Source organism: Lathyrus oleraceus, chromosome 3, assembly GCF_024323335.1.
Source record: "Lathyrus oleraceus cultivar Zhongwan6 chromosome 3, CAAS_Psat_ZW6_1.0, whole genome shotgun sequence".
Lineage (NCBI taxonomy): Eukaryota > Viridiplantae > Streptophyta > Magnoliopsida > Fabales > Fabaceae > Lathyrus > Lathyrus oleraceus.
Window position 1 is genome coordinate 231263560 of NC_066581.1, and position 11407 is coordinate 231274966.

Consider the following 11407-nt stretch of genomic DNA (forward strand, 5'->3'; position numbering starts at 1 on the left):
AAATGGCTAGAATTTCTGAAGGATTATGATTTTGGTTTGAGTTACCATCCTAGTAAAGTCAATGTCGTAGTTGATGCTTTAAGCAGAAAGTCGTTACATATGTCGATGCTTATGGTTCAAGAATTGGAGTTGATTGAGCAATTCAGAGACATGAGTTTGACGTGTGAAGAGACTCATAACAGTGTGAAGTTAGGCATGTTGAAGCTGACCAGTGGTATCCTTGAAGAAATCATAGAAGGTTATAAAGTTGATTTGGGATTAGTTGACCAACTAGTGTTAAGTAATCAAGGTAAAGGAGGTGATTTCAGGATCTATGAGAATGATGTGATGAGATTTAGAGACAAAGTTTGCGTACCTGATGTGCCAGAGCTTAAGAAAAGTATTCTTAAGGAATGACATAGGAGTGGTCTGAGTATTCATCATGGTGCTACAAAAATGTATCAAGACTTGAAGAAAATGTTTTTGTGGCTAGGAATGAAGAAGGAAGTGGTTGAGTTTGTTTATGTGTGTTTGAATTGTCAGAAGTTGAAGATTGAACATCAAAAGTTGTCGGGATTTGATGCAACGATTGAGTATTCTATAGTAGAAATGGGATAGCATTTCCATGGATTTTGTGACAAGTTTTCCAAAGACGAATAAGGGATGTGATTCCATATGGGTTACTATTGATAGACTGACTAAATCGGCTCATTTCATTCCGATTAAGATCAATTATCCCTTACAAAAGTTAGTTGAGTTGTATATTGAAAAGGTTGTTAGCTTGCATGGTATTCCATTGAGTATCGTGTCGGATAGAGATCCGAGATTCTCATTGAGGGTTTGGTAGAGAATACAGAAAGTGATGGGTACTAAAATAAAGTTGAGTTCCGCTTATCATCCATAGAAAGATGGCCAGACATAAATGATTATTCATTCTTTAGAGGATTTACTAATAACGTGTGATTTGGAGCAAAGAGGTAAGTGGGACAGTTATTTACCGTTGGTGGATTTCACTTACAATAACAATTTCCATTCTAGTATTGGAATGACACCATTCGAGGCGTTGTATGGTATGAGGTGTAAGACACCTTTGTGTTGGTATGATTATGGTGAGAGTGTTGTGCTTGGACCTAAGATAGTTCAGTAGATTACTAAGAATATCAAGATAATCCAAGAAAAGATGAAAGCTTCGCAGAGTCATCAGAAGAACTATCATCACAAGAGGAGGAAAAAACTTGAGTTTCAAGAGGGAGATTGTGTGTTCCTGACAGCTATTTTGGTAACTAGTGTGGGGCGTGTGTTGAAGTCTAAGAAGCTTACGCTGCATTTCATTGGCCCATTTAAGATTCTCTAAAGAGTAGGAGAGATGGCTTACCAAGTTGCGTTATCACCGTATCTTTTGAATCTCCATGATGTGTTTCACGTGTCCCAACTTCAAAAGTACATTCCTCATTTGTCTCATGTGATCCAGTTGGATGATGTGCAAGTTAGAAAGAACTTGATAGTTGAGACTTTGCCATTGAGGATTGAGGATCGTGAAGTGAAGCACTTGTGAGGCAATGATATCGCTTCAGTGAAGGTTGATTCGGGAGGTCCTGCTAGTGACAGTGTGACGTGGGAGCTCGGGAGTAGGATGAGAGAGTCTTATCCATAATTTTTCCAGTCAAGTAATTTTTTAGGGCGAAAATTCTTTTAAATGGGGGAGAGTTGTAACACCTTAATTTAATTAGTTGCTTATTTATTTATTTGATTTAATTGATTAAATTATTTAAATAATTCTTTTACGTGAATTGTGATCTGTTTGGCCGATGTCGACATTTGTGGTGATTTGTGCTAATTTAATTAGTATGGTGGGAATTAATTAATTAATTTAATAAAAAAAATGGTAGAATATGTTGCATTGGGACAATCATGTAAATTGAGAGAATTAAGTGGTGAATGGAGATAATGTGACTTTTAATTGGGCCAAAAACTGAATTATGAGAAGTTAATTAGAATATTATATATTTAGAAAATTGGAGAATTAGGTTTTTAGAGTCTTTTTGTCGGTACGTGAAAAAGAGGAGAACTGAGACCAAGAACATTGGAAAGGAGAGCTAGGGCTTGGGAAGAAGAAATTATAGGAGTTTTCTTGCTTGTTTTTTTGCTGGGATTACAAGGTAAGAGGGAGATTATTCATCTAAGGGTGTCTTGATCATGAAGGGGTAGATAAGTTTCCTTTAACCTCCGATAAGATTTTCTTTTTCTATTTGATTGATGATAATTCGATAGATGATGAGTACAATTTTGTTTTTATGTCATGGATTATTATGAAATTGTGTTTTTGATGTTATGGTGTTTTCTGTTCATGAGCAAATTGATTCAATGATGAATGTGAGGTGAAATTGGGTGTTTTAGGGTATGAACTTAATTGAATAATCCATGATGAAATTGATAAATTAACTACTACGGAAAACATATATAATGGTGGTTACGAAACACATATAATGATGGTTGCACGTATGTTGTTAGGTAGCATGTGATTGTATGTATGTCGGTTTCCACAACGGGCATGTGTCTATGGTTATAAGTTAGATAACTCGCTATCTATCACAACAATTATATTAAACAATCATTGTGATATATAATTAATATTTCACCATGCTTACAGAAGATAACCATTGTAGAAAGTACACTGAGTTTATTATAAAATATGTAGATTGGTTGTTTCTCTCTACACCTCACTAAAAATATGCGTTCATATTGTAATTCATCTCTTGCTACTTAACATATAGTATTTGATTCAATGCACCGAGTTATTCAAATCAACGGTTCATTCTTAGTTTATTTTGCAAAGCATCAATATGTTGACTAATTCGGAATCATCATCATTGTTATCATAATCATTATTTTAATCAACGATAAAGATTATTATGATGGCAGCGATGAAGATGATTCAATTTCTCAACAAATTTGACGTTTTCCAATATAAATTAATAGAGAATGAAGTGTTGCTTTGAAGAACCTAGGGCAATAAACCAAGTTCTACATGTTAAAGAGCGATAGATGAATTACGAGATGCATGCAATTCAAAAAACATGTTTGATCTAAGTTGCATTTCAAATATAACTTAATTTTCAAATTATTATTTTCTAAGTCACTTTAAACAAATGCATGTTTAATGAAGAGTTAGTGAAACAAACAATCTACATACATTATAGTAAACTTAACCATAAAATACATCAATAATAACAACATTTATCAAACACAACAACAACATACACTTATCAACAACAACAACACAAATCATTTATGAACAACAACAACAACAACAAAATACATGAACATTTTGTTACACTGGGATTATCATCTATTAGAAAGTAAACAAAGACTGTCAATGAAAAGACATTTATTGAATAAACATTAATTAAGTGTCATTAAAAGAAGCATTAATGAGGAGTCATCGATAAACCAACGAAGAAGGCTCGATCGAGCCATCGACATAATGAGATGTGGTTTGGAAGACTATCAGGGGTAAATCCCCTAAAAACCAAGATTCAAGGGAAATACGCCTCAAAACTCGAAAAGGACAGTCGATAGACACATATCCAGAATCTTAAGAAGGGTGATCGATGGAAGTCATCATTCCACCAAAGAGACTGGTGAACCAAACAACATGGTATGAAAGAGTTGGTAATTTTATAAGTCTCAGAGCTTTGATGATAGTATGTTAGAACGGTTATTATCGAGATATCGTGAAGATGTGGAAGAAGTGGAAAAGCAGTTACCACTCAACGCGAGTTATAAGATGATAAGCATCATGGAAGACACGTAAACACACTAGTGGGAACCTGGAGAACTGAACATGGAGCAAACACAACGAACTCCCTAGTGGTCATAACCATCGTCGATGGTTATCATGTAAATAGAATAAATAGCAGACTCATATGTTGGATCAAAGGTCGCAAATTTTCAAATATACTCTCCATACCACTGGAGTACCCGAGTCATAGAGCGAAACAGTTGAGCGAGAATCATGCATGCGTCTGCGTCCACCCTTTTTTAATCTTTTTGTATCCTTAAACAGAACATTTACTTTTCTCTTTGCTTTATGTAACGTTATTTTTCTGCATTTCTACCTTATAATTTATTACAAATTAACTTCATTTAAAGTCTTTTTGTCGCACTACATTCAGTTCACACGCACGTGTGTTTGCATATGTTATTTTCACAAATTACTTTGGAGATTTTTCTAGTTAATCTCACAGACTTTCAAACTCGTGATTGTTTACCAAAAATACCAGTAAACAAATTGGCATGCCCAGTTGGACTCTTTTGTGCGAATATTTTTAGCAGAAAAGTAGTTGATGACTTCCCGGCAAGTGTACTGATAATGTCGAAGTGATAAAAAGATTGAATCCATAGAGACTGCCTTCAAGCAAGATAAAATGTGTGCAATGTATAAAAACTAGTAAAAGGGGGAGGGTTCGAGTTTTAGTGTGAAAAGTAAACAAACAATTAAACAATATCATGAAAGTGGTCAGGTTGTATTCTAGAATCCCTTATTCATCTATTGTTGATGTTTGATGTCTTGCATGAATGGTCTTATCACTATAACACCGTGGAGAATTTAACAAAATCGTTATAGCTGATCCCTCGTGAAATAATTCACTAACTACTACTCGGAGCTTTCTATCCCTAGTCCGCCAGTGTAAGCAGGGTTAGACGATGTATAAAACATTAATTCTCTATGCCACAACTTAGGGTCTCCTATTCCTATTCAACCAACGTAAGTACAACAATTTCCCTAGGCCCAACATATAAATTAATGGTTTGTATTATTATTAAGAAAAACAACACCCTTAGAGTTTGCATAGACTTTAGAGACCTTAATGTTGCTACTCCTAAAGACGAATATTAAATGTCAGTGGCTAAGATGTTGGTCGATTCCGCAGATGGATTCAAATACCTAAGTCTTCTGATGGATACTCTGGTTACAACTAGATTGTCATTATAGAGGAAGACATAGCGAAAACAACGTTTGGATGCCAGGGGACCTTAGGCACGTATGAATGGGCAGTGATGCCTTTTGGTCTAAAAAATGTTGGTTCTACTTACCAAAGAGTAATGAACTCAATGTTCCATGATTTCATCGAAACATTCATGCAAGTATACATTGATGACATTGTCATTAAATCTTCATCTAAGGATTATCATATCGACCACCTTCGATGATCGTTCGAAAGGATGAGGAGATATAGGATTAAAATGAACCTGTTAAAGTGTGTTTTTATGTTCATGCATGAGATTTTCTTGGCTTTGTAGTCCATAAGAAGGGAATAGAGATAGACTCAAACAAGACAGAAGCCATACAAAATACCGAGTCTCCGGCCAATAAGAAACAATTTTAGTCCTTGTTAGGAAAAATCAACTTTCAAAGGAGATTTATTTCAAATCTAAGTGGCAAGACAAAAGTATTCTCACCTCTGTTACGATTAAAGAAAGAAGAGGGTTTCAGATGGGGACCAGAACACCAATAAGCCTTCGATGAGATTAAGAGGTATCTATCAAAAGCTCTAATGTTATTACCTCCCATGAGTAACAAAGCCATGAAGTTGTACATTTCTGCATCTACTCAATAATTGGGGGTATGTTAGCCCAAGAAGACGATGATGGCATCAAAATAGCCATTTATTATTTAAGTCGAATCATGAATGATGTTTAGACTAGATATACTACAATAGAAAAATTATGTTTATCTTTATATTCTTCTTGTAGCAAACTCAAGCATTACATAAAATCTTCAGATGTGTTTGTTTATTCACACTTTGACATAATTAAGCAAGTGTTGTCGAAACCAATTTTACATAGTAGAATTGGAAAACGGGCACTAGCCCTTATCGAATATTCTTTAACTTATGCGCCTTTAAAGGCCATGAAAGGCAAAATTGTTGCTGATTTCATAGTAGATCATGCAATAATGGAAATAGCACAAAACTATGTCAAGTTCCCGACATGGAAACTACATTTTGATGGTTGCACCCATTCTAAAGGAACTGTCGTAGGGATTTTCATCATGTCCCGGGAAGGAATTCATACTAAGTATAAGTTCAAAATTAATGGTTATCGTTCCAACAATGAGGCTGAACACGAAGTCTTGATCACATGTCTCACCATACTATTAGACTTAGGGGCAACCAAAGTCGAGGTCAAAGGTGACTATGAACTGGTAACCTAGCAATTAACAAAGGAATACAAATGTGTTAAAGACAACTTGTTAATATACTTCATCAAGGCAAATGCAATGCTTAGACGATTCAAAATAGTAGATATTGAACACGTGTCGCGAGTACGCAACCAAGAGGCCAATGATTTGGCCCAAGTAACTTCAGGTTATAAGGTAGTTGAGAAAAAATTAAAGAACTTGATCGAAGTAAAAGTCAAACCAGTATCAACTAGCATAATCTGACCAGAGTTGTCAATGCCAAAACTAGTGAGGGCAGAGGAGTTACCAGAATTTTGTGAAATTTTCGAAACTTTGGCCATCGACATCATAACAAGTGACGATTGGCGAAGAGAGATTGTTGAGTTCCTTAGAAACATGTCAGGCACGAAAGATCAAAAAAACAAAATATAGGGCGTTAAGGTATGTCATCATTGGGAACAAGTTGTTCAAAAAGACTCCATAAGAGGCGTGGCTCAAATGCTTTAGCAAAAACGAAGCCTACTTGGTAATTTTTGACACTCATAATAGATATTGTAGCGCTCACCAAGTAGACCATAAAATGAAATGGTTGTTATGTTGATAAGGGTTGTACTGACCCACTATGTTGAAAGATTGTATCGAGTTGGCTAAAGGATGTCAAGAATGTCAAAAGCATGGAGGGACATAACACGTGCCTACTAACGAATTACATTTGATCATCAAGCCATGGCCATTTTGAGGATGGGTGTTAGATATAATAGGAAAGATCAAGTTGGCATCCTCTAAAATCCATATATATATCTCCTCGTGGGCATTGATTACTTTATAAAATGGGTGAAGGCGGTAAATTTAACCAATGTTGACCAATATATGATGATCGACTTCATGAAAAGTCACATCATGTGTAGATATGGGACTCTTGAAACCATAAAAACTCATCAAGGTTTAGTCTTTGTAGGAAAAAAGGTAATAAAAACTGTTGTAGAGACAAGGATTAAACTCTTGATGTCGACTCCTAACTATACACAAGATAATGGCCAAATGGAGGCTGCAAACAAAGTTATTGTAGACTTTATAAAAAAGCACATAGACAATAAACCAATGAGTTGGCACACAACTCGGAATCAAGCACTTTAGGCTTGTAGAACTTTGCCCAAAGAGGCCACCAATGCTACACCCTTTCGACTCACGTTTGGTCATGATGCAGTTTTACCTACAGAGATATGCTTACAGTAAGTAAGAACCTAAAGGCAAAACGAAATCCCATCTGACCATTTTTGGAACATGATGATGGATGAGTTGGTCGACCTCAACGAAGAATGACTATCCGCTTTAGATGCCTTTATGAGGTAAAATAATAGAATTACCGAGACTTGTAATAAAAAGGTCATGACCAAAGTCTTCTCTGTTGGAGATTATGTATGGAAGATTATACTTCCTCTAGACAAAAAGGATAGAACTTTGGGAAAATGGTCACCCGATTGGGAGGGACCCTTCATAGTCAATAAAGTGTTTTCCAACAATGCATACAAAATAGAAGAGTTAAGTTCTGATAATCGAATGCTACGAATAAATGGAAAATACTTAAAAAGGTATATGCATATGATTTAAGAAGTCAATATCATAACAGGAAAATAGCACTGGTAATGGCATTGATATGGCCAAAATGACAATATTACAGAAAAACACCGAAGCAACAAATAATACTAGGCTAAAAGCTTGGGGATGCCACTACAAAAGAAAAATAGAAAATAAGGCTAAAGTCCTAACGCTCACGTCATACCATTAAAACGAGTCCGCATATGGTCAAGCCTCTGATCATTATGAAGGGCTTGAGCTTTAAAATTCCTCAATTCCTTCTCCAAAGACCACACGACTGCAACATGTTTTATGCCTAGGTTGACTTATGCATCCATTGAAGGCGTGAGACTGTCTAAGTCCTGGATATCTATTGTAGCCCTTTTCTTTTAAGCCCTCTCGACAAGAGACTAAAAATAAGGCGCTCATTGGGTCTAACTCTGAATGTTATCATCAAGGACGATAATGGTTTCTTGATCGTGAATCCTTGCCCTCTAATAAGCCAATTGCTGCTTGGATCGAGACATTGTATCTTGTTGCTGAAACAAAACACCATATTTCTCTTCAAGGAGGTTGGTAGATGATTTTTTGAGGTTAGTGTTAGATACCCAAAAGTGCTTATTTGAGCCATCAATTAAGGGTATCTTTCACTCTATTTCCTTGCTAAATTGTCAAAATCACCTTTGTTTTAGATGAAATGCATTACATTGATAAACAAGCTTGGTGCCTTTGATTTGTGTGTTATTGTGCAGGAAGAAGGCATGAAATAATTGAAATTTAAGACACAAGAAAGTTGGCAAAGGAACCAAGGAAAACAAGCATTCATCAGCATGCTCGCTAGGCGAAGGCTGTGGCGAAGCCTGCTCGCTAGGCGAGCGCCCAGCGAAAAGCTCCAGTAAAATGTCAATAAATTCGCCAGGCGAGCTGATAGCGAAGGTGGTAGCGAGTTCATTCAGTTTTGGTGAAAAGCGCAGCCAGCACTCACTCGCTAGGCGAAGCTCTAGCGAGTCCCCAGCGAGCATTCCAGTAGCAAAACCTCTCAACCTCGCTGGGGCGAAGGTTGAAGCGTGTCCTTCGCTAGGCGAACATGACAGTTTGAGTTAGTCTGTTTTCTCTGGGCGCAGGTGCCTTTGGTGCCACAATTAGACCCTCGCTAGGCGAGCCTTTCTGCTCGCCTAGCGAGCATGACAGCCCAATACTACTCTATAAGTAGCAGGTGCCACTTTTGAGTGCCATACCTAGTTTTTACAGCATTTTTCCACTTTTGTACTTTTTAAGAGATATTTTCCAGCATTGTTCTTAGGAGCTTTTATGCCATAGACTTCATTTCTCTTCATCTTGTAACCATCTTCCACAAAAAGAAGGTGGATTCCCATCCAATATCGATTATCCAACTTGGATGTTGATCAACCTTCTTCCGAAACTTGCCGACCAAGCTACCATGAAAATGAGTAGCTAAGTCATCCATTTGTCAAGGTTAGATGTAGGTGATTACTAGCTTTGTGTGTAAATGTAAGGATCTTCATATGTAAACTCTTTAATGGTGAATATATGATGAAAACTTTGTTTCTATTTAAAACTCTTTGTGTTGGTTTATGATCGAGAGATGTTTACCAACTCTTGACCTAGGTTTTCATCCAATCTTGTTTGTTAGCTAGAGATAGTAATGAATGATTTTGTTCACTATAAGGTTGAACCAAAAAGTTGTCATTTTGATAGATTGTGTTCGAGAGAAACAATGGATCAAAATGGGAAAACTCACAATGTGTGTTCGAGAGAAACATATTGGGAGGACTTTGTGAAATGATTTATCATCTAAAGGAGTTTATAAGATTGTTGACCGAACAAATACATGCAAAGTGATCATCGAACCCTAACTTTGGCAATATTTCTCATTTATTCAAACCATAACTTTTACCGCAATTTATTACCTTTTTATGCAAGATAACGTGACAACCAACCAAAACCTTATTGTTACATTGAGTTAGAATTAATACAACCATCGAACGGCGGTGATATCTTACAATCCCTGTGGATACGATAACAAAAACCCGACACGTAAATTTACAACTAACAAAATGGCGCCGTTGCCGGGGATTGTAAATTGATATTGCAAGCATCGCAATGGTTGTTTAAGTTTTAGCTTGTGAATTTTTGACTTGTGCTTGTAATTTGTTTGGTTTAGTGTGCAACTTACGTTTTATGCGAGGGCAAATCCCTGTGGACGAACTTCTTTTTGATCCCGAGATCGAGAGAACCGCAAGGAGGCTCAATAGCAAAACGAGACGTAGGAGGCAACAGGCTAGACAAGGCCAAGAGCAAGGAGAAAGTTCTTCGACCACAAATCCACCACCATTCATAACAAACATGGAGCAACCACCACCACCACCTATTTCTACTCCATGCATAAACAGTCCAAGGAACACCGCTCAGTTTGCCAACCACACCGGAAGGCAAGCTGAGATGAAAACGGGAACTCTAAATCTTTTATATGGAAGTCCATTCACCGGAATGGACTATGAAGACCCATTTGCTTTTCTCACAAAATTTTATGAGATAGCATTGGCGGCCGGAGTGGATCAGGCTCAGGAGCTCCCGTTATTCAGAAGATTATTTCCCCACGCTTTGCTCGGCAAAGCAAAAGATTGGTACTTAGACCAAACACCAACCGTCATGACAGACTGGAACGTGTTAGAAGAAAAGTTCATCGAAAGATTCTTCTCCCATAACCGGTTCATGGAATCCAAGACGGCCATCTCGGTGTTTGCACAAGGAACCAGTGAATCTTTGAATGAAGCGTGGGAAAGATTCAAGTCCATGCTTCGGAAATGTAAAGGGCATGGATTTGATGAATTGACTCAAATCCATATCTTCAAAAATGGACTTCAACCAAACTGCAAAACATTGTTGGATGCTACCTCGGGTGGCTCTTTATTGTCAAAAAGTGCCGAAGAAGCTACAGACATTATAAATCGAATGGCTCTAAATGATCTTCAGAGTCAAAGTCGAGGCAACTCTTTAAAGAAGCCGGGGGTGCTTGAGCTAGGGACGAACGATGCCATCCTTGCCCAAAACAAGCTCATCTCACAACAAGTGGAACTCTTAACGCAACAAATTAAAGAGTTGAGAGAACCGTCTAAAGCTAAACAAATAGCTTGTTGTGAGCTTTGTAAAGGTGAGCATGACACCGGATTCTGTCCACCTCCGGGGTTTGAAGAAGTAAACTACATGGCAAACCAAAGGGACTACCAACCGAGACCACAACAACAACAACAACAACCTTATCAACCAAACCCTCAAAATCAACAACAACATTTCCAAGGGAACCAAGGGTTCCAACCTAGAAGTAACTATTACCAAAACCAAGGTTATGGAGGTGGTTCTTCTAGCCGTCAAAACCCTCCTCAAAATCCTTATATACCTCAACAACCGTCGGTCGTAACTTCGAAGTTGGAAGAGACATTGACGCAATTCATGCAAATGTCAATGGCAAATCAAAAAAGCAACGACGCGGCTATAAAAAATCTCGAGACTCAAGTTGGGCAACTTGCTAAGCAACTCGCGGAACAACAAACCGGTCCTTCCTTTTCGGCAAACACGCAAACAAATCCTAAGGAGTATTGTAAGGCGATCACAACGAGAAGTGGGAGGGAGTTGATGAGTGAG